The sequence below is a fragment of the Oxyura jamaicensis genome, chromosome 1 (assembly GCF_011077185.1).
Source record: "Oxyura jamaicensis isolate SHBP4307 breed ruddy duck chromosome 1, BPBGC_Ojam_1.0, whole genome shotgun sequence".
In the NCBI taxonomy this organism is placed as follows: domain Eukaryota; kingdom Metazoa; phylum Chordata; class Aves; order Anseriformes; family Anatidae; genus Oxyura; species Oxyura jamaicensis.
The window spans coordinates 121,463,669-121,488,192 of record NC_048893.1 but is presented as its reverse complement, the minus strand read 5'-3'; the positions used below and the strand labels follow the sequence as shown (position 1 = coordinate 121,488,192).

Below are 24,524 nucleotides of genomic sequence, written 5' to 3'. Positions count from 1 at the left end.
TCCTGAATGAGACTTCTCGGGATTTAATCATTTTTCTTTTACAGCAGCCAAGAGAAATCTAATATAATGCAACAAGTTGTCTATAACAGTTCTTTTAGCGTAGGAGATGCCAGTGTGCCTTGTACATTGGCATTCGTTGCTCCTCTTGCCTCACGAAACCTGTACTTCGCCGCGTTTGTTTGAGAGAAGAGATGCTTAAGAGCCAATGAAGTTTTGGATCATCTGAGATAAAAAGAGATGCTACTACATTTTAAATGAGAATATTCCCATCTGCAGGAAGAAATGTCGAAATGGCTTCATAAAAGGGTTTTACATTTGCTTCGCAGCACCTTGCTCAGAAGTCAAGGTCTTGTAAGTGCTACACAGTCTTCGCTTTCTGCAGTGTCAGAATATCCTTCAGTGGATACATACAATTGATTTATTTTTTTTAAATCCCCAAGCGTTAAGAAAATAACTAATTTCACTGCCTACTTTGGGAGATAGTATGATTTGAGTGCAAAACCTTATTCCAAGTTGTAGTCAGATAGTCAAGCTGTACAAAACAGGCATTGGTCCATACGTAGCATCCAGCATGTAGGTATTTAAGTATCCTTGAAGCTCAGCAGTCAGGCTGGCTAGATGTGCGTTCAGATCATTTTCATTAAATGGCATCTACTGATGGACTTTACCACTACGTTCCTCCTGAACTGTAAACATTAATTACTTTATTATTTTTATTCATGTGAGCATGTTTTTGTACTGTCTTTTTTGTAAATTGAGCCTGGAGAATTGGCAACTTTGCCTGTGCTTTAGACCTATGCATTCTGTGATGGCATACTGGCTTAAAGGCCCTTTTATTGCTAAAGATGAACCTCCCCTCCCTCTTTTCATGCCATGTGGAAGATTATTGTCTCTTCAGTTTGCCCACAGCTGCAGCATCCTATAGTAGGAGAAAAAAAAAAAAAAAGAAGCTGTGTAGTCCTGCTAAAACTGTTACAGCAGCTAAATGACAAAGACTATTGTCTTGTTCATTTTCTTTCATCTGAAGATTTTCAGCTATCCAAGTATCTTCAGCCTAGTGATTGTGTTAGGCTTTGAATCCACAAACATAGAAAAACATTTCTGAGGTTTTCCAAAGGTATGCTAGGTTTCTAAATAAAAAGTAAGACTTCTCAAAATTTGAAAAGTAGATGTTTTCCTTTTCTCATGAACAAAATCATTGCCTTCTGAAGGGACATCTACAAGAGAGGCATCAGATCCATGTGACTATCAGATCTCCAGATAGAAAATGTTTATGCAGTGGCTGAACTCATTCTATCCAAAAATAAATTAAAAAAAAAAAAAAGTTTTAGAACTGTAGCGTATACTCTGAACGTCTTGAATCTTTATCTTGAACCTCCTATAGAACGGTATAAACAAGATGTTGGTGTTTGAAGATTTTTTTTTCTGGACCAGAAAATATTACTTTTTTTGTTTTGTCTTTTTCTTTTCTGTATTGGTGGCTACTGGTCAAATACGGGAAAACAAGGAAGTATGAACTCCCAGACTGGTTTCTTTAATTAACCTGCACACTCAACAACAATATCATCCAAGAGATTTATTTAATTGGTGTTTTTCTTATGTTTTTTCCTTTATCACTTGTCTCACCTGTCTTTGAAGATTATAGAAATACATATGTAGAAGAGAAAAATTTTGTAATAACTAGTTTTCCTTTCCTAATGAAATTATAGTCAACATACCAATATGCTTCATTTTCCCCCCATTTGATGGAAATTTCTTCACTAATGTCTTCAGTTTGGATTAAGTATATTTTTAATAAATATTTTTTCAGATTATTTGCATTAGCAACGCTTATTTCTGCTCTCTGTCAAGGATGTGAAGGATTTGTCATTGTGCATATTTTACAGTTGGTATGTCTTAATGATTGTTTAAATATTTAGAAGTTACTGGATTTAGAAGAATTATCTGAAAGGACAAAATAGGAGGTGGAGTCAAGTGGAAGTGTATCCTCATCAACTCTGCAGTCAGCCCCCATTCCTTCGAGTGCAAGGCAACCCAGCTGTGAGGATTGCTGGCCACACTCTCATCAGAGAGAGAGAGAGAAAATTAGCAAGACAAAATTCCTCTCTATCAATCCTATCTTTACACAAATTCAGACTTCTGAGCTTCCATACGTGAGAGTGTAACTTAATTTCCAAATTACATGATGAAAGCACATCTGTCCCAAAATTAATACCTCTTGAGAATATCATAATTGTATATACTGAAAATAATTAGTATCTGTAATTTGCAAGTCATAAATGTCTAATTTTTAGCGAAGTTGTTTGTTTCCATTTAAGATAAATTCTCAATTTAATATCCAAAGCAACATTCGTCTATACGACAAAGGAGCAGAATTGTTTAAAAACAGAGAACCCCCTCACCCCTCAAACATACAAAGAAACAAAGTGGGATGTACTAGATTCTGTTGCGGAAAATCACACTACATTTTTCCAAGAACATTGTAATTCTTGTAATAATTGTTACTGGATAATGCATATTTTTTTCTCATATTAAAGCAATTCATGCTGGATGGTCTTGCAATGGAACTAGCAGATGCCAAGCTACCCATTCATATGACCACCTGTCAAGCAGAAAGGTTGAATTTAAAATTTGAATTTGGTGGAATTCCTATGTATGTCTGTTTATATATTTGCATGAGTATGAATAAAGGCAATAAGATGACTATGGCTATTTAGACACTAGATTGTCTTCCAGTAATTCTTGCAGTGTTGAGATGCTTTTTCACACAATTCTGTGTTATTTGTGTTTTTTTTTATGCTTGTTTGAAGGAAGCAATTAATCAAATTGTCCCTCCCTCCTACTGCTTTCTACCTCTTTCTTTTTGCAACAAGGGATCAGCATTTATATTCTCTTGTTCCTTTAATGGGGCAGCTTTTTGGGACCACCTTGTTAGGTTTTTTTAATTTTGTTTTTAACACAATCAATGAAGTAGCAATAATGGAGTAAACTAAATTGTGATATGGTTCTTGGGAGAGTTTCCTGGTTGATTAAACATAAAGTAGTTTTAATATCAAATGCTCCTGCTCCCTCCGCAACCCATCAAGTGAAAGAGACTGAGATGCCTTCTAGAGAATTCATTAAAATTCTCTATGATCTGCCTGTCTTTGGAGACTTCCAAACAAGAACAAGTCATGCATTGTAAGGACTTAAAATTAATAAAATAATTATATTTATATAAAATAAAATCTGCCAAGAAATGGTCAGGTATTACCCCAACATTGTATTTTTTATATTTTCTGGTGAGTCCATTTGTGAAAGGCTTCATGAGGCTAGTGGTAAGATGCCATTCATTAATCAGGTGTCATTCAGGAAAACCCTGAGGAACAAATATTTATTTAAGGAGTATCTGAGATTGTGGTGAGAATAAGGAAAATGATCTAGGAACAGTTACAAGCTTTCATAGTGAGAAGCACATTTAATTTCCATGTGAATTAAATTAGTGCCTTTCTTTCTAGACACAGATCTTCACGAGAGGAGCCAGCATCATTACCGTGACTAGTATTGTAACCAAGGCTAGGGATATGCCATCACCATAGCCGCTGACTCCATCTCATATAAATTATAGGTGAGGTTTTTTTTCAGAAGAAAGGCATCTAGACAGACTTTTTGCACTTCCTTCCTCCCCTATCATCTTAATTGCAGGTAACTCTTTAGTTACAATTTTTTTTGCTTTTTTTTTTTTTTAATCTATTAGTGGTAAGACACTAAACTGTGTGGAAGGCATTGTATATGATATAGTGCTAGCAAGCTTTTAGAAACTGTGTTACAATAGGAAAGATCTTCAGAGTCAAAAACAGGCAGAATGACATCCTTACGGTAGCGAAAGACAAAGCAAGATGGAGTTCTCCCACTATGATACTTCAAATTATTATTTTTTTCTAACAGACTTCATAGCTGTGTTTAGGACATTCCAACTGTGTTTAAATAACTATATTAACAAAGGAGTTGTTTTTTTTATGTATCTCTTAAGTGTTTTGGAACTCTTAGGGCAGTACCATGTTGGATCATTGTTTTGCTTAGCAGAATGTGATGGGGTAGATGTTTGGTAAATGACACTTTGAGATTTTAGAAACATTATAAACTTTAGTGTGCCTCAGTTTCCCCCCTCATTTGAGGATTGTCTAACAAAAACTGAGAAGGGATCTACTATAGGAAGTGCTACAAGAATCTTGTCCTGATGCTGGAAGTATTAAGGCTTAATGTCCATCCATCTATCTTTATGTAGTTCCTGTAACTCCTGACATTTGCAAAATCTAGATGATGGCATAGAAGATGATCTCAGTTGTTGTTATTAATCTTCAACTATCTCCATCACTTAACTGAATGAAAGGAGATAGCACCTGGAATAATACACAAAAAAAAATCTGGGAAAAGTAAGTTTCATCTTTCTCAAGTGGGAGCAAAACTGCCTGTGCATAGGAACTCATGCAGCATAGGAAGAGATTAGCATTCTGTACTGACTGAGCAGAGAAACTTTCTTAGGCACCAAAATCACAATGCAGTAGCGGTGTTATCCAGGTACTAAGCTTTTTGGCTTCTACTGGGGTTGTTTTTGTGAGAGGAAAAAATGCACCAAACACAAGTGTGTGTATTGGGTGAGAAAGAACCTGGAGAGAGACAGAGCTGTATTTTTATCTGACTTTTTTTTAAGAGAACAATGTTAGTTTGGGACTAATCTGAAGTGCCTAATAATCAATTGTGTCCTTAAACATTTAATGAAATCTATAAATATTATTTCATTATTATGGATAATGCTTACAAACATTTGAATTTTAAGACTTTTTTTCTCATCAGGAAAGCAGGTGAATAATTCTTCCAGCTGCTTGGAAAGTTAGGAAGTTACTAGAAAGTGGTTAAGTGAGAGAAAATCTCTCATAATTTCCGCTGTACAAAGACTTGTTCTTGCAAAATCATAGAATCACAGAATGGTTTGGGTTGGAAGGGACCTTAGTGGTCACCTTGTCCTACCCACCTGCCCTGCCCTGCCCTGGGCAGGGACACCTCCCACCAGACCAGGTTGCCCAAAGCCCCATCCAGCCTGGCCTTGAACACCTCCAGGGATGGGGCATCCACAGCTTCTCTGGGCAGCCTGTGCCAGGGCCTCACCACCCTCCAAGTGAAGAACTTCCTCATTTCTAGTCTAAACCTACTCTTTTAGTTTAAAGATATTAATGTAAATTTGTCTTCTTCTATGAAGCTGTGCTTAATACTCAGATGTTAGCATTTATGGAAAATGTGTCTTACTGAGGAATTATTTTGTTGTGTTGGCTAAAAGAGAATGTAGTCCTTGTTTCTTCTTTTCATTTTAGTGCAAAGTTGTGTTAGTGCTATCAGTTTATAAAAGCTCTGCTACTTCTTCGGAGAGCCTTGGGGCCATCCTCTGGTGTTTAATTGCTTTTAAATCTTTCACAAGAGAAAGATAAGAACGTGCTTTCCTTGAACTTAACAGTTTGGGCAATTTTCTGTAATCCAGTAAATACAAATTGTACCCTGATTATCCATCTATGTCTGTCAAGCAAATTTTAATGGATGAATGAGTGAGTCAAATCCTATGCATGGAAGTATACGAATGTGCAAAATACGAGTCTAATTACAAGGCTGCTAAATTTACACAAGGTCAGGTAAACAAGGCACTGTGTAATGATTATTAATTGTTAATAACGCCTTTGGGAAAACACGTTTCTGCTCTCAACACCTAACATTTTTGCCTTTTCAGTTATATTAAACAGCCAAATTGATCAGCTATTACAAAAAAAAATACATTTTCTCCCATTTTTCTTCTACCCCACCTCCGTAATTGTTTATTAGGTACTTCTGAGCAGTGGGAAGGATAACATGCATCTTTGCTACTGTTTAAAAAAAAAAAAGCACAACAGAACTGTTGAACATGCTTTTAAAGTTTACAGTAAAAATATTGTGAATAGATTATTAACCGATACCATTTTTCCTCTTCAGCTAATACTAGGAGCATACAAATTCTTGCAATCTCTTGTGCTATGTGATGAACAAGTCATTTCTTTTTCATAGTTACCCTTTGAATTTTTTTTTTTTAAATTGCTCATACCTTGTCATTGTCATACCTTCATTGTTGCCCTTCACTTCCTCGTCATCCACTTACTTTTTAAACTTAGCTGCTACTCTCCCCTTGTCTCCTTTCTTCTGCTGGACATACTTAAGTTGTTGCTGTAAGACAAGAATTTACAGGAAAGGAGAGAAACAAGGTTGAAGTGGGAAATACAAGGTGCCATTGTTTCATAAAATTAAAATTGGCAAACACAAATTCACTTTCTTTGCTGTGTATGTGTATTAATTTTATACTGGGTTGTAAAGTTTTATGAACAGTTAACTTGGATAGGAATGGTAAGGGAGATTGCATGTAGGAAAACCTACCTGTAATCCATTTCATAGTTTTGCCCGCACTTGTTCTCTGCTTTCAAGCACAGTGCACAGTTTGCAAGGGGAGAGCACCCCTCATTCTCTGTCAGCAGTACCACTTGCTTTCTGTAGCACTGCTTGAGTCATAAAGACCACATTCTGAAAATGAAACAGATTTAAACCTCACGAGGAAACAAATACTCTGGTTTAAATACTGAGAAAGTTCAAATATTGTTTGTGAGGGCGATGCGCTAACAAATTAGAGACTGATTAAATATTAACCTATGAAAAAACAAGTTATATTTAAGAAAGGGATTTGCCTCGTTATGATCCAACATTAGCTGGATCCTTAATGATTCAAGGAACTCCATCAAAGACTTTTATTTAACAGAATTTTCTGCAGGAGTTGCAAGTTCCTGGGTAATGGCTAACTTCTTGGATAAAACAGGCGTATTTTCACCTGTATGAATGCCCAAGTCTTCTGCAGATGGAGCTTCTGAATGACACTTAGTGGTAAGCAGCTCCAAGGGCTATTTTATAGCATTCAAGGTATTTCAGTTCACTGCTGTAATTTTTGTCATCTTTTCAGCTTCACTGAAATTCTATTTTGAATTGCAAAGAAGGGTAAACAAAACAACAAGTTTATCTGTACACTCATTGTCTGCATTTCTAGGCTTTCTCTTTTCAACTTGTGTTTTCCTTGCCTGTCTTTTGCTTTCCTTTTATTTTTGTTTTGCCACGATAGTGGTGGCAGAGCTAAACATCAGTGGGCACTGATGGTGCGAACTGTGGTTTTGCTGGGTACACAAAGGCTGCAGCTATTTATCAAAGTCCTTTTCATCATCTTTCTCAATGTTCAAGTGTAGTATTGTTTTCCTAGTTCCGTAAAGAACTAGGATTGTTCCTAATACTGTAGATAATTATACTTAAACTTATGACAGCAACTCTATTAAACATATATCAGATTCTGCTGAGCCTGAGAATTTTTAATAAAAATCTTACTTTCAACTACTCAAAACTTACCTATTTTGATACATACATCTACTTTTTGAACGTACTCTTGCTCCTTCTGTGGCTGCTCTTCTTTATTTTCAAATATTAGTAGACAGTGATGGTATTTCACTATATCTGGTGTGTTTGTAACCACTGGAAAAATTACTGTAGCATACTTTTTTTTTTTTTTTTTTTTGTATTTATAGAGCGTTTTTTGTTCCTGTTCTTTGCATTGGTTTCTTTTATCTGTTTTTAGTGATGTACCCAAGATTGTAGATAGCATTTCAAGCAAGGTCTCTCCGCTGGCTTTATACAGAGAAATGATTACTTCTAGTCCTTTGTTCGTTTTTTCTGCTTCTTTCTTCTCATTCACTTTTCCTTTTGATTAGTGTATTATTTTAGCATAATTTTTGCCTTTCAGCTTCAGTCTCTCACTGTGAGCTAACATTTATCATTCTCACATCCCTCCTCCCTCCCTCTTTCTCTCCCTCCCTCCCTCCCTCCCTCCCTCCCTCTCCAATATGGCCAGTATTATCCTTGCTGGTTTTATATTTATTCTCTTTAATAACTTTGAATTTGTCTATTACATTTCTGAATTTCTGGTTTCCCACTCATGTAAGAACTTCTCCAATTTCTGTGTAACTGTCACCTAAACAGTTTCCACTGCTGAAGTTCTTGGCTCTTAGCAGAAAGCCTGGGTGGTAAAAAGCCTGACAAGCTTAGCAGAGGCTAAACTTTGCAGTTCTCTAACAAGAGGAGCTCTCAATTCCAGTATGAATTATTTGTCTTCTCTCCTACGTCAGTGGTGAAGCCAGTCTGGATTCTTGCTAGCAAACTGTGTTTGTTTGGGTCAAGTTGACCTTGGTCTGAGATCAGAGAAGTTTTTATTTTATTTTATTTTTTTCCAGACATCTAATTCTTAGTTTTCTAATATTTCTTTCATGAAGTGCAACTAGCAGGTACTCTCCATTTAGCTTAATTTTGCTGCTTTATATATATATACATATATACGTATATATGCTGCTGCTTTATATACATATATACATATATATATATATATATATATATATATTTAAACGATCACTCTTGTCAGTATTTGTTAAAGTACCTTTGGATGTTCACGTATCCCGAAGACCATTCAGTAATTCAGAATTGGTCTTTATTTTTACAACTCTGGTACTCCGAAGAAAAGAAAATACACCTAGATGATTTGATTGCTTGGACCAGGCCTGGTCTAAGCAATTTCTGCTGCCGTTTGGATTTTGGAGTTTGGGTGAATTTCCTTGACTTAGTTTGGTCAAGTAAAGGTAGAAGGTCTGTTGTTACTGATTTTGTCTTTCATTTTATTCCCTTTCAACTTTTATGCATATTGATAAGTTCGGTCTGTTTTGCAAACACTTACTAATGCTATAATGCGTTTTCCCATATCTCCCTTCTCAAATTTTTACCGTTATTGATTGAAGATTCAATTGAGAAATGTGTTTAGAACCCTGCTTTCTGTGGTAATCATAGAAGTCAGTGGGAAGACAAGAAAATTGTATTGAAAGAAATTGTGTGCGTGTGTGTTTTGTGTTTCAGCATAGATTATCTCTGCCAAAATAATAGCTGTCATTTTGTTCTTGTTATATTAGTGGCCTGTAGCTTACTACTACCCCTTTCGCCTTGCTTTTGTCCATTTGTCTATTTGTGAGTAGAAAAAAATTTTGTGAAGGGCCATAATTTGGGGGCTTTATTATGCTAATAAAATCAATATTTTGTTATCTGTTTAAATTAAGTATTCCAAGATGGTGACCCCACTCTACCCCAGTATCAAAGCTGCAGACCTTAACATTCAGTGACTTTGAAACTTGAGTTCTGTTTAGAATTTCATGTCATGCTTGTCGCAGGAGAAAAAGATGGAAAATGTATACGCTGAGCCTATAGGACTTCCTGCAGTGCTTATTAATCCTTTATGGATCATTTGAAATGTTTCTAGTTTATTTAAGCTTTGCTGCTCGTATCAGATTGTTCCTGCAAAAAAAGGAAAAAGTGATCATGCTTTGAATTTTTAAAAATGATCTCACTTTCAAGCAAAAGCACTTTTATGCTCCATTAGAGTTGAATTTGCCAAACTCTTACATCGCATTAACGCAAGCTTTACTGGATAGATAAACGTGTTGTTCAAAGACTGACTCGAACTTTACCAAACTGCATATTAAGATTTTGTCTGCTTGCAATTTTGGTCTGGAATATTTTCTTCATGCAAATAAAGGGAGAGAGACGAACTTATTTCGTTAAGAAACCATATAGTGCAGTTTAAATCTTCTAAACCAAAGTATAAGAGAGGAAAATCAAATTGAATAGTTCAGTGTAAGACTAAAGAGTCTGGTAAAACTAAGGAGTATGCCATCTTCTGTGAAGAAGCATTCAAAATTTATATATATAAATGGGGCTCTGCTTTTTGTATTTTGCTGCTGTTTTAAAATAGTTGATAGAGTTGTAGAATAAATGCATTATGATTTCTAGTTTATAAAAGCTCTGCATCCGCAGGCAGGAAATGAAAACTGGGTAAACTTACTTTGGTGGCAAATTAAAGGCTAGTCCTCAAATGGCATCCACTAGCGTGGGGAGAGAGCTTGCCATTGAATTCACTGCAATTCTCGGGAATACTGAGGCCAGCAGATCCCTTTGCAGGGCTGGTCTGAAGCTGGAGACATCCATGTCTTCCATTTTCTGGTGTCCCTTCCTCTCAAAATATATTTTTCTTCGTTTATTTCATAACTAAGGTTTATTGGTTGTTGTGTTGTCGTTGTTAAGTACCACTCTAAGAGAACTTTTGAACTGTTGTTTGTCAATGATACCAAGATCTTTGTAATACAGACTGGTATTTTTATAATACATACTAAATAAACATCAGCTAGTTTTAATAGTTTAACATGTTTGGATATGTTGTCTGCTCAGTGTAGTGTTTTTCAGGAATGTTTTATATGAAGTTTCTGCCTTAGAAATCAATAACTTCACAGCAAAATACAAAATTATTTGGCATTAGTCTCCAAAAAGTCTCTTCTAAGAAGTCATGTTCAGTGGTAGATTTTTGGCTTATTTCTTCAGTTTATCTCCATGTGTTTTATAACGTGGGAGAATAGGTTGCTATCAATATGAATTAAAAACACCTTTTAAATATCTTTATACATCTACAAAGTGCTTATTACCATAGTAACTGAGGGAGTGTATTAAGTTAGTATGTATATTTTTTTAATGTTTCTAAAACATAGAAAGCATACAGAAGCCACAGGCTTCCGGAGTGCCTGTGCCAGTACAGGATCTGTGTGTGCTCATTATTCCTTGAAAAAAGAATAATAATAAAAAAAAAAACACAACACAACAAAACAGAGGAAATAAAGAAAACAAAACTGTTGCATTATCAGCATAATCTTTCAAATACTTTCTTTTCATGTGGCATGCAATCTGACTTCAGTTTCACTTATGTATCTGATGGTATCAGGAAGACAATTGGAAAATTATTTTTTTCCCTGAAAATGTAAACTAAATAATGTGAGTTGTTCCTAGCCTTTTCTTTTAGTTTTCTTGCCGACCTTTCCTATCCACTGACCTTTCTCATTTAGCTGTATCGCTCTCTTCTCAGGTCTTAGTAAATTAACAATGCCTGAGTTATGCCAAGGCTAATTTAAAAGAAAAACAAACAAACAAACATCAAAGCACTCTTCCGTTATTAAGAGTACTGTCACATGATGCAAGTTCCTGGCTTAGAGTAGATATGTCTAGTTAGGTGTTGGAGGGGAGAAAAAGATTTAATTCATAAAGATCAGAGGTAACTACTACTAAGTCAAAGTAAATTATTCTTTTTTTAAAACAAAAAATAAAGGATGGTAAGAGGGATCATTACAGATGTTTTCATTTTACTGTAGATTGCTCTTTCTAAAGAGAATTGTCCTCACCGAGTCACGTATAGGAATGGTATGGCAGTCTTTCCCTGCAGTACTTACACAGCAGTATTGGCCTAAGGTGGATTCCGATCTCAAGTATTTCTGGTCATGCAGAATGAGAAGAGAGATCCTACCAAAATGTTTCATGTGTTCCACTGCTTTACATGAGAGACAAAATCATGGTGACCAGCCCAAAGGGCTTGTGGCTGATAATATCGGGGGAACAGGAGAGAGAAAGAAAAGGTCATCTAGGGATGGAGGTTCTTTTTTGGTTGGGTGGTTTTGTTTTTATCCTTCCCAAACATTTCCTTCGCCCTCCGCCAACGAAAGGTGCCTCTGAGGAATTGGGTGATGATTTCTTTTAATAAGTTAACATCTTTCCTGAGCAATTCTCCAGTTGACATATGGAGCCTTAGTGTTTTGTTTTTGTTTCCCCCAGCCCATGTATCTGATACCTGTGTACTGTTTTGATTTTATTAATCGACTGTTTCTCTCTGAAGTAGTTCTGCCAACATTCCGTGTGCCATGCATTAACTCAGTTTAGTTCCTCTCTGTGACACATATGTTACTATCTCAAAAAGGTGGGCACCATTCTTAGGACTGGATACAGTTTTTTGAGCAGTGTTGATACACACACACGCACAGTGCTGCCCTGCAGCTGGTCACTGGGCATTCATCAACACTGACCTACTGTCCTTTTTAATAATTTAATTTAATACAAGCAACAAACATCCAATACCTCTGACTACATCTGAATGAATTACAGTCAATTTTGGAGGCTGTGAAGAATTGGACAAAGATTGGGAATTTCCTTGTTTTGCTTTTTTCTTTCTGCAGATACCAATCTCAGCTAACCAACGCTGTTACCGGTTCATTCTTTTTAATATCTAGGTTAGTTTGTATTAAAGAAAAAAAATCATGGCTTGCATCCTCTACACATCTACAATAATTGCCACACAAATTATGACAGAATCAAAAAAGGCTGAAAGGGGCCTCAGGTGGTTGCCTGGACCAATTACTTACTTCAAGGAGGGCTATCTTTGAGGTTAAGTCCAGCCTAAAAGTTTCTTTGCACCTTGTTCAGCCATGATTTTTGTATCTCTATACTTTAGTATCTCCATGGGTGGAGGTTCCACAGCTGTTCTAATAGCTGGATCACCCTGATGGTTTAACCGAACAAACAGACAAAATGCCTAACACCTCGCATAATTTCCTTTGTTGCAGCCTGTATCTGTTGCCTCTTGTTGTCTGCGTGTGTATCCCTGAGAATAGTCTGGCTCTGTTTTTTTTTTTTTTTTTTTTTCTGTTAGGTAGTGGAAGATGTCTTGTCTGTGCCCAATTCGTCAGTCCCCAGTAATGCTGCAAGCAATTATTTTTCATCCCAGATTCCAGACTTTGGCATTCTTGAAATTCATGAGGTTCCTGTCAGCCCATTTCTTGAACTTGTCAAGGTCCCTGTGAATGAGGGACTGGCTTCCAGTGTCTCAAATGCTAGCCCCAGGCTGTTGTTTTGTTGCTCAGCTTACTGAGGATGTGTTCCATCTTACTGCTGATGCAGGTGAAAATGGGCCCCAGCTTCAACTGCTAAAAAGTGTCACTTATAATGGTCTTCTAATGGAACTTCACATCAGCGATCATAATCCATGAAGAACAGTGGTCCTGCCAGTTTTAGATCCGTTTTGTAAGCTGTGTATGAAAACCATATCTTTAATTTAGGTATAAGGATGCCTTGGGACCGAGGAACTATGTTAAAGTCAGGGTAATAGGAATCCACTCATTGGCAGTCACAGGAATCACTCAGGTTGATGAGCATAGTTTGCTGTTCAAAAGTCCATGCTGGCAGTTCCCAGTAATGTTTTTGTCCTTCAGGTTGCTTGGACTTGGCTTCCAAGGGCCAAGGTGAGGTTTTTATTTCCCCGAATCCTCCTTTTTGTCTTCTCTGAAAAAGAGTGTGACGTTCCTCTGTCAGTCACCAGGAGCCTTGCCTTATCACTTGACCTGTTGAAGACGACGAAAGAACTTTGGAAAGGCATTGACCAGCTCCCTTAGCACTCTCAAATACATACCATGTATTGTCCCATGGACTTCGGTATTTCCAATACACAGATGTGCTTCTTGCCTTATTCTTCTGGTGTCCTCAAGGCTCTGCGTAAGGACTTGGGAAGCCTGAGGTGAAACCTTGTTGGTAAACAGCAAGGCAAAGAAGGCTTCAAGTCCTTCAGCCATTTCTGTGCTCTTTGCCTCTGTGTTCCTTGTGCCATTGAACAGCGGACCCATAATTTTATTGGCTTTTCTTTCACAGTTTTTGTTGAAGAAGCCCTTTGCATGCTTTGTTGATGCTAACTTCAGGTAAACCTTGGCTTTTCCTATTTCTGTCTCTGCATGCTCAGGCAGTGCCTCTATTCATTCTGAGAAGCCCATCCTTGCTTCTACTTTACTTTTCACATTTGAGCCCAAGGGGCACTTGTTCATCCATGCTGTTTTTTCTGCTTGACTTGCTGTGCATTGGAGTGAACCCTTCCTTGTTCTGGAGAGGTTGTCCCTGAAGCTGAACCAGGTTTTCTGGGTTCTTTTGCTCTTTCAGAGCAGCCTCTCATGAGATCCTGCCAAACAGATCCCTGAAGAAGCTGAAATCCCTTCTCTTGCCGTCCAGAATTCTAATTTCTCTTATGTACTTCTTTCAGGACCTTAAACTCCACCATCTAAAACTCATTTGAGCTAACGATGCCATTGATGTTCACATGCCTTATCAGTTCTTCATCTTCAGTAACACCAGCTGAGTGTCTCCTTTATTCAGTTTCTTATTCACCCATCAAGAAACTGTTTTCAAAACATTCCAGAAACCCCTGGGATTGCTTGTAGCATACCACATGTCCCTTCCAACATGTTTGAAATCCCCTGTGAGAGCTAAGGGCTCTGATCGTGGGATATCCTAGGTATATTACTATTTTTTCATCTTTTTCCACTTTCTGATGAGGTGCACTGTAGCAGATGTCCACCTCAGTGTCCTCTTTGTTGATCCTGCTCTTCTTCTTCTACCCACAAGCTGTTGACTGGCTTGTAACCCGCTCCAAATAAAAGCTCAAGGCATTCAGGGTGCTCCTTTATAAAGACTGCAACTCCTTCTTCTTCCCATCCTTGGCCTGGCCTGCTTTTGAAGATGCTGTCCTTCACAGCACTCCATTCTGTGCTGTCCCACACGCCGTATCTCTGCTCCTTGTGAAGTTAGAGTTGTCTGACTTCATGGACTTCTAATTCCTTCTGCTTGTTCCCTGTGCTTCATGGCTTTGGGTAGAGGCATTTAAGCTGTCTCTCAGTTGTGCTGTCTTTGAGGAGAATGCAAGAGCTTCACCATCATGCTGTCACCTGGACGTTTTCTCATGGCTCCTTGTGCTGTGACTTCTTTCCAGGCTTTGGTTACCGTCCCCCAAAAATCCGGTCTTAGAAATCTGGTTTTAGTCATCCTTGTTAGATTAGCAAGCCTGATGGAAATGATACTGCTATTCTACTTGAGCAGATGAATCTTACCACTTCCCACTTCATTCCTTTTTTACCTTTAATATTGACCCCTGGAGTGCACTGCTGGTTACCGGCATCCAACTAGACTTTGCAGCACTGATCACCACCCTCTGGGCCTGGCTGCTGAGCCAGTTTTCAATCCACTAAGTTTTTCTGTCCTCTGGCCCATAGTGCTCCTTTTTTCTCTAGATGGAAGTATCTTGTGTTGCCTGCCCTTTTCTTCCCCTGTATGTATTCTTATACATTCTGATCAAGTCACTGCTCGGGCTTCTTTTAGGATAACAGAGTTTGTGCTCTTAGGGTCTGTTGCTGTTGTATGTTTTTTTTTTTTTTGTTTGTTTGTTTGTTTGTTTTTTTTCCTCAAGGCCTTGAAATTTTGTTTATGGCTCTTTACTAGTTACTGTTCAGCTTTTAACTCTTGTTAAAAGAACTGTCTGCTCCAGTATCACCCTCACCAATATCTTTGAAGAAAGCCACATCAGTGCTAACTCACAGTTCTTCAGTATTGAATCCTTATATCATACGTGTGCCTTTAGAGCTTATGTTGAATTACTTATCTACCATGACTTCTTTTCAGCTGATAATTTCTGGGATACAGTATTCCTGTTCTGTAGCTGTGAACTGTAGTCTTTGTTCCCGGTGTGTAGGTTTTGTTTGGCTGTACTAAAATGCATTTTGTTTTGAATGAGTGCAGTTTACAAAGCCAATTTCCTCATGCTTATCATTATTTACTGTTCTGCTTTTGTCATCGTTAGATTTTTTTCTGAATTGATTTCTGTCTTCTGCTAATCACTGATGTAAATGTTGAAGAGTATGGGTGTAACCTTTTCTTTGTGATACATCACCAGAATCCCTCTCTGTCCCATATTGACAAATGTTTACTTGACTGTCATCACTTTGTGTCTCATGGACAATTGATTTTTTGAGATGCTTCAACTTTGTACCTCTTAATCCATTTCACATGTACTTTATTAACACTGTGAGATGCTAATTCTATTGTGGCGTCCTTTGGAAGTAAGTCCAACACCATTGAAGAGATAAATTATAGTACATCTGCCTTTCTGAACCAAACTTGTAATCCTATCAAAAAATGAACTTCATGTGTGGTTGGTAATTGTCCCATACAAAAACAAATTGACTGTTAATTACATTCCTGTCCTTAAATTCTTGATCGCATAAAGTTCCTATCCGTATTTCTTTTTTTTTTTTTTTTTCCCCTTGGGTTAACGTTAGACTGATGTATACAAATAGCTGTATAGATCATCCTGGTTTGCTTGTTTAACTGTTTCAAGGAAAATTAGCATTTTTGTAGCTAGGTGGATCTCAGTCTTTTGAGGCGGCTTCCGGTGCTGTGAAGTCCAGCAAGCAACAGATCTTTTAACCTCTATAAATATATCAAGTACAAGTAGTCATTGTATGAATGTGCTTGACTTTTAATGGCCTATCAAGAATTTTATTGCTAACAAACCCAGAGGTAGTTTTTGATTTGCCACCAGACTGCTTCTGCATCCTTCCAAAATACAGGGAAAAGTTAAATTTCTATTTTATTGTGCTATAAAGATTTTTTTTCATGTTATATTCTTAGAAACAGGTGGCTTAATTTTTCGTATCAGGGTTATACTTTAGAAAAGATTTATGTTGATAGCTGTCTGTTTTCAGTCTCCATTTCTCATACATGTATTTTATGTATTTCTCCAACTTAAAATGTGCTTGTCATTTTCCTTACCTTACGAAAAAGGACTGTCTTGCAGCAAGAATATAGTTGATTGGTACTGCTCTTTTACCCATATAAAATCAGGTCATAAAACCAGTTGCTAAGTAGTCAGTCTTCTACTCCAGTCATTTAATTTTTCTTTACCTGTCATAATGAAATTCAGAATTTCTTTCAGACAAACAATTTCTTATATGAAGTATTCTCTTTTTCAAAAAATACTAGTCCTAGAAACAACTTGTATGTCTACCACAAACTCAAAGCAGTGGGGGAAGAGGGGAAGGGATAGTAAATTTGAAGGATCATACTCTACCTGCTGCTTTTTCACTGTTTGCCCTTCTTGAATGAGATTTACTAAACACATTTTTTTTAGTAAATTATGCTAATATTTGCATGCATATATTTGTAAAATAAATTCTGTGCAGTGAATATGTCCTATTTGTTTTACTTGCTGTGTTGGATCACGTTTGTATAAGCAACAGAAAAGTTTCTTTCCAATTGTCAGATATTTTTGGTCAATGAGCTCATGATAGGCCTGTATTTCTATTTGAGTTTTTGATTTTTTTTATCCATCTGGTTACTTTAGTTACAATAGAATAATTTAGGCTGAAGAAACCCCAGGATGCCATCCAGACCAGCCATTCCACTCAAAGCAGATCCAACCTCAATGTCAGACCAAGCTGCTTAGGTTCTATCCAATAGATCAAATTTTAAATATATTCAAAAAAGAGAAATTCTACAACTTACCTGAGCAAAACCGCTGTGGGGGTGCGGACAGGTCAATTTTGTGCTTCCTTTCTTTCTGTTCTTAACATGGCCCTGTTGTCCTCAGTAGCCATGCAGCCAGTTCCAGATGGTCCCGTTCCCCTCCTGTGATAAAGCTGTAGTACTGACTGGCTTCACATCAGTCCATCTGAAAATACTTTTAATAATAGGGGGCTTACATAATCTCTTTCTATCCATGCTCATTGATGTAAGTTGTCATATTTATGTATTTGTGTGGATGATTTGGCTATTTATATGGGACCTTTCAGTTTGAGGCTCAGCAAGAAGGCAATTGATTGCACTGACAGGGTCCTTAGTATTTTCTTTGCCACGGGTGCTGTGGCTGCTCTTATGTCCTAGAAAAAAATAATAAAAATTTAAAAAGACACCGTTCTGTAGTTGCTCTCTGCAAGCCCTTGTCCCGTTTCTTTTTTCATACAAACCTAAAAGCAATTTTTAATAAAATTTACCATGCATTACATTGGTGTAAGTTTTGAAAACTTTGTTTTAAAAAGCTTTGAAACATTGCCACATTTGTCTGGCCTGCCATTTTGTATGTCAAATCTGTGTAAAGCTGACTTCCAGCTTCCAGCTGACTTTTTTTTTTTTTTTTTTTAATAAACTAACCCATAACAGCTCTTCTGAGATGCTGTTGATCCTTTCTGGCATTGCTTGGGTGTCCTGGGGGACATTGGGTGTCCATGGGTGTCCACGAGTCAGCTATGTGCCCTTGTCGCTAAGAAGGCCAGCGGTATTCTTGGCTGCACGAGGCAAGGTACTGCCAGCAGGTCAAGAGAGGCAGGTACTCCTTCCCCTCTTCTCAGCATTGGTGAGAACACCAGTGGAGTGCTGCGTCCGGTTCTAGGCTCCCCCCTCCCAGTGCATGACAGATCTGGACTACCGGAGACAGTCCAACATAGGGCCACGAAGGTGATGAAGGAACTGGAGCACCTCTCCTGTGAGGAGAGGAGGAGAGGGCTGAGACAGCTCGGCCTGGAGAAGAGGAGGCTCAGGGGAATCTCATCAATGTCATAAATGCCTGAAGGGAGGGAGCAAAGAGGACAGAGCCAGGCTCTTTTCAGTGGTGCACAGTGCCAGGACCAGAGGCAGTGGGCACAAAGTGGAGCCCGGGAGGCTCCGTCTGAGCACCAGGCAGCACTTCTGTGCTGTGCGGGTGAGGAGCCCTGGCACAGGCTGCCCAGAGAGCTGTGGGGTCTCCTCCTTGGGGATCTTCAGAAGCTGCCTGGGCCTGGCCCTGGGCAACCTGCTCTGGGTGGCCCTGCTTGGGCAGGGGTTGGAGTGGGCGACTTCCAGGGGTCTCTGCCAGCCTCAGCCAAAACCAGGCAGGTCATCCTAGATTCCTGAGTGTTTTCTGGTCTTCATAGCAAGTAGCAGTGACACCCACTTGAAAAAAAAATACTGATAGAAAACACTTTAAGCTGTCTTTCAAAAATTTTATCTCCCTTGGGCCTCTTTTACCACATTCTTTTGTCTCTGTCTGGGAAGCGTGTCATTTATGGAGATTGTCCCTCGAAAGGCATTTGCTACACTTACATGGAGAATGATATGGCATTGGGTATGAGAACCTACCGAGGAACTCAGTCTCTCCTAAAGAAGTGGAGAACTTTGCAGTCTGACTGTAGTGGGAAAGGTAAATAAAGTCAGAGCTGAGGAGAAATAGAACAGGGGCTGTCTTTCTGAAAAAAATAGACAGGTGTAAGAAAGTTTGACAGAGAACTAAGAGGACTGCAGGAAAGAGTTGAGGGAAGGTGTTGGAAGTTGTAAAAATGGATGGGTAGCTGATGGGAGGCTAAAGAAGAAGCCTAACTATCCCAGAACACTTACGAAAGGGATTTTTGAGACTTTCAAGTGTCTTGCTTGTTTAATTAAGTAAAGGAAATAGGAAGAAAACAGAAACATTTAACATGGAGTTACGTAGGGCAGTATATGTTGTTTATTTCTTAGAATAAGGCATGCTGCAGTTGTATTTTAATTATTCCAAAGTGTTACAAAACCAGAAGTTGTGGTTGAAACACGCATCTTGATATATGAACCAGCCAAGTGAGCACCAACAAACAACACCATTTATGTAGTTGTGGTCACCTGAAGAAGCACGGGAAATGGGAAGATCCAATGTGATTTAAATCAGCTTAATTGTACGCCATAAGCATGAAAATACTTTAATTATAATCACTTGCTTATTGCATGATAGTACAGGAAAGCAGAGTTAGAGCAGTTCAGGTGACCTTGCAATAACTGAAATACAGTTGCTGTGGCTTGACTATGAGGGAGAGTATGTTTCATCCTTGTCTTCTCTGTAGGTTGTCTTTTGCTGTCCCTGTAGAAATCCATCCAAAATGCTGATGTCATAAACCTTTAAGAAAAGAATTTAACGTGTTCTTTTAGCAGTAGGTCCTTGCAAGTGTTCAAGTTCAGCAAGATTCCTTGTCAGAATTCTAGGTTTTAGGAACAAGTTTCAGGCCCTCGATCAGCAAATGAGTGTCTGTTCTAGGATGTCACAGAGTTTTGCAGAACTAGGTAAGAAAAGGAAATCGCTTGTTTAAAATATAAATGGGACAGGAGCTAGGTATGGTTTGTTTGTTTTTTTTTTGGATGGGGCTTTGGGCAACCTGGTCCGGTGGGAGGTGTCCCTTCCCAGGGCAGGAGAGGTGGATAGGACCAGGTGATCTTTAAGGTCCCTTCCAACACAAACCATTCTGTGATACGAATTGTGGTTGAAAGGATGGGTGTAGGTGAGCAAAGAGACTAGAACTGGCACAAGAGACCAGAACTGGAACTTGGTAGATGCAGAGAAAAGTGAAAGCAAAGAAGCAGAATTGAGTGGGATTAGCTAAATTAGAATATTTGAACTGGGAACCCATTGGATAAGCTTTTGGTTGGGCAAGTAGGCTTGAAATAGCATGAAGATGAAGATAGGCCTGTGAAAATTTGGACAGGAAAAGTAGTTTTATTTGAGAGTGAATGATTTGATTAAAAAAAAAAAAAAAAAGGTAAATCCTTAAGCTTTTGCTTGCCTCTGCTTTTGACAAACACTGGGCAAAATGCGTGGCTTGCAGAGAAGGAGGAAATTCACTGTTATTATGGGTTATTCCCTGCAGTTTGAGCAGCAAAATCTGTGCATTCCCTTAAGCACTATTTTGACGAAGGATGGGCAGAAAGATGAATGTTTTAAAAAAAAAAAAAAAAAAAAAAGGAAGAGAGGTCGTGGTATGGCAGAGTTGGATACTTGAAATTTGAGAAACTCCTGGATTTATTACTGCCTGCTGAAGTTTGGTCCAAATTGTTTGTGTCTGATGTTATCCCATTTTCTTCCTTCAACGGATAGCAGCCTGTGGGTTGGATAGTGCTCACTAGGTGAGCAAGCAGCCTGTTCTGGTTTCTTGACGTTATTTAGTGGGTGTCCTTTACCATACAGCGTGCACTATCCACAACTTTGCCTAGAATTATTTATTTTTCCCAGGGGGGTTTTGTGGCACACTTCACTGCAGTGTTGAGTGGCTCTGAACATCTTTCTAAGAGCCATGTCGCGTGAGGGGACAATTATTTTTATTTCTCAGAGAAACGAGGCATGGAGGAATGAACATGAAATGTATTTAGAACTCTGGGTGCCCAATCCTTGATACAAAGGACCAGGTTTTCAGAGTCACTGCCCGAAGCACAGCTTTCAGCTTGCAGTTGGCTGTTCTCAAACTTCAGCTGGGTAGATCTTCAAATTGCAACAAAATCAACCTGATTTCTCTGGTGACCATTGCTTAAGAGTCCTTGCAGTAAAGTTGAAGCGACTTGTCCGCAGGGAGCAGACAAGGGAGGCAAGGAGGGTCTCTGTAACAGGGGCAAAAGTACTTTTCAGCTCTCTGGGGCAGGATTTAGTTGTCTTTAGCACTTAATTCTCATTATTTCATTTTACTATGTAGTCTCCAGTGGTCACAGTACACAGGGATACAGCAGCGGTCTTGTTCACTTTGCAAGCCCGTTGTATCCTACTGGCAACCCAGTCCTTTAATGAGAACCGAAATAAAGACGTGGTCCTTAACTGTAAGTTGACACATGATTTGTATGTACAGGGAATTGAAATGAGGATTACACTGGCTTCTGATTGCACGCTTCTTGCAGCTTAATGTATTTTTCATGTACTCTCTGTATGTGAACATTCACCGTATGTTCATTGCTAAAGGGTGCTACTGGATGTTATAGGAGCGGTGTGCATCCATCTGATGACAGAATTTGGCCTGTACAGAGGTTTAACTTGTTTTTATTAATGGTATCATGAAAATTTAGCTCTCAGCCATTCAGTCGGTTCACTGTAGCATGATAAATGCTTCGGCACAGAACTCACGCATCAGTAATATATAGCAAATTTCTCTTTAAGTTTAATCAGTAACATGGACTATGCTGTTCCCAGCAATTTTTTTTCTTAGGCAGAATTATTTCTGTATTTGTAAGATTTCTGAAATACTTGGTTTTAATGGGGTTTCTTGTAGTCTTAATAAAAGCCTATACTGTAACAATAAGGCTCTTACAATTAGAAAGAAAATAAGTTTAAAAAATCATAGTTTATTAAATAGATAATACTATTGATAGGCAAGTGTTTTAATATAGTAAGTATTTTCTTAGAAACTGCCCGGTTTGGTCATTTTAAGAGTATTTTTTTCTTTTCAAGCAGTTGCTCCCTCTGCTTTTGGATTTTGCTCATGACTTGACTTCAGCTTCCATGGTTTGCTAATTCTGCCAGTGAGGGAACTGGAGCACTCCATAGTTTCCTTAATTGTCTGCTCTACAACAGCTGCTAATTTTTAAGAAAAAAAAGGGAAAAAGTGCCATCTCATCTCTAGGTCCGCTGCGGACAGAAGCCGCCAAGGCGACTGTAGCTACCCTGCCTGCGCGGCGCTGCCTTCCTCCTTCCCTCCTTCCCTCTCTCTCACTTTCAGTTTTCAGTGTAATGAAGAGCAGGAGAACAATATTCTGTAATTAAGGATTCCATTAAGTTGAAGAAAAGAGCAAATGGAGTTGTTTGTTCTCCTAGCTGCAAAAATTTGTCTGGGGTGGGGGTTAGCGGTAGTAGCGTGGAAAGGGAGAGGTGGGTGGAGAGACTAAGTCAGGGCTGTTTGTTGAATATACTGTTAAGGACTGTTACCATCCTAATTAATCAAGTTAGAAATTACAGCTGTAGTCGGTTTCCCCCCAATTCTTGTTATCAATTTTCTTCTCTTTTGAGACAAAGCAAATATAAATTTTGTGTTCATTTGTCATTCGTTCTTTGACTTCAGCATCTCTGAAAATAACAATGTAGCACAAAAGACCAGTATTTACCTAGTTGTAATGTGGGTTGCCATGGTGTTTTGCAAATTATTGCAATTATGTTCACCATGCGAGTCGCCCTTGGTAACTGGCGAAAAAACTGATAATCCTGTTTTGAACAAAAGGTCAAATTGCTGAATAGAAAGTCTTGATTAACTAAAAGATGTACAAAGTGGAATTATTTCCTACCATTCAGAAATAGTTCTTGATCGGGTTTGGGGGAGGGGGTGAGTAAGTACATCTGATTACTGAAGTACAAAGCATTGAAAGGATGTTGTCTTGAGCCTTTCATGTAGTCTTAATGGTGGCTTTTTTGTCAAATTTACCCATTTGCGGCATTGAAAGAGGCAGCTGCATTTAAGCTTGAGAGATGGTGCTTTTTCAAGAGTTCAGTGCATGGAAAGTTCTCAGCAGTATCTGCAGTTTACTATTAGACCTTCGGCTATTAAAACTGATGTGCTGCATTTGAGCCCATAGCTCTCGGTGCTTGTAAAACCCTCTGACTGATGATCTAATAAAGTGCTCTTACCGGACAATCTCTGATCAGATACTTTAGAAAAAAATAAAAAAAAAATAACCGCAGCTCTGAAAAGGCTGGGGACAGAAACAAATGGCTCCACTGAAAAGTTTGCTTTTGCAGTCTGCGCTGGAAATATTAGTAAATATGACTCGATTTTCATTTGAAGTACTATAAAGGTTCACAGTATTGCTCCAGAGATTCTTTTTATTTACATGTCCAGAAGTAAAAATTAATCGGAGACAATGAAAAACATTCACAGCCTTAACAATTATATACAAACAGATAGAACATTCTTCTTCTCGTCATACTCAAAACCCTGCAATGGATTTCCTGCACTTTATTGCTGTGAATTTCCTTTCCTCTTTCCTAATTTTTTCCTGTTTGGAGGTGGTGGGCTGGGGGAAGAGATGAAGAGGAGGAAGGGTTTTTCATTTTTAATTATTTGGCTTTTTGTTTTTAAATAGCTACCTGGAAATTAATTCTTAAAACTTTGGAGAGCCTGTGTGAGAGCAGCATGAAAGCAAAGTAAACCTGAGCAAGTTTGTGGGTTTCCATTCTGCATCACCTAGCAACCCCCCGGCTCAGCCAGTTCCCTTGTCTGCCCTCAGTCCTGTTTGCAGACCATTCAAACTGCTCGTCGAAACCATGAAAGATATTCAGTTTCATTAGTGCCATTCTCAAGGAGAAAATAATTAAACTTAAATGAACAAACATTGCTTAGCGATGCTTTAAACTTTCCTAGTTTAAGGTGACCAGGCTGTTGAGACCATTTTCTCTATCATTACCTCCTGTTTTGTTGAGCCCCTCTAAACTCATTTATGTATGGCTGCTCATTATTATTTTAAAAGTTTTCACAACTCTTTCAGTATTCCAGAGGTGTTCAAACCACGTTGCAAAGGTAAATGTTTCACGTAGTCTTTTTGTCTGTTCCTGCACTTGAAATGCGTATTAGAGTCAACAAATCTTACTGTTATTGCCCGGTACAAGGGTACAGGGTTAAAGTCAGATATTCCTTGCATATGGTCTGTGCTATGTCTGGCATCAGTGAGCTTCCTGCAAAATGGTTCTGTAATGGGGGAAGATTTCAAAGACAGCGTGTATCTTTGAGGGGAGAGGGTAGAATAGTGAAAGGTGGGGGGGGGGGGGGGGAGTTGAGTGTTTGCAGCTTTCTGCCCAAAGTAGAGGCACGGATCTGAAGAAATCTTGAGTTCCTAGTGTTTGTGTTTTGCTAGATTCTTTAGCAAGCAATACATGGATGGACTGTATGAGCTCTTTGTGCTTTGTTGACAGTTGACAGACAAAGCAAAATTATTTCTGAAGCAAGGTACTGTACTTAGTTGTGACCTGTTACAGC

General features: G+C 38.5%; 1 protein-coding gene and 1 long non-coding RNA gene across 3 annotated transcripts in view; both read left to right on the top strand.

The window, feature by feature from the left end:
• POLA1 (DNA polymerase alpha 1, catalytic subunit) overlaps window positions 1-24,524 on the top strand; it is a 201,225-nt gene that overhangs the window by 94,771 nt on the left and 81,930 nt on the right. The window lies entirely within an intron of this gene.
• On the top strand, window positions 2,189-23,227 carry LOC118157893. Its single transcript, XR_004747388.1, has 3 exons — window positions 2,189-2,199; window positions 8,713-8,717; window positions 21,009-23,227. It is a non-coding gene; the product is annotated as an uncharacterized LOC118157893 (long non-coding RNA).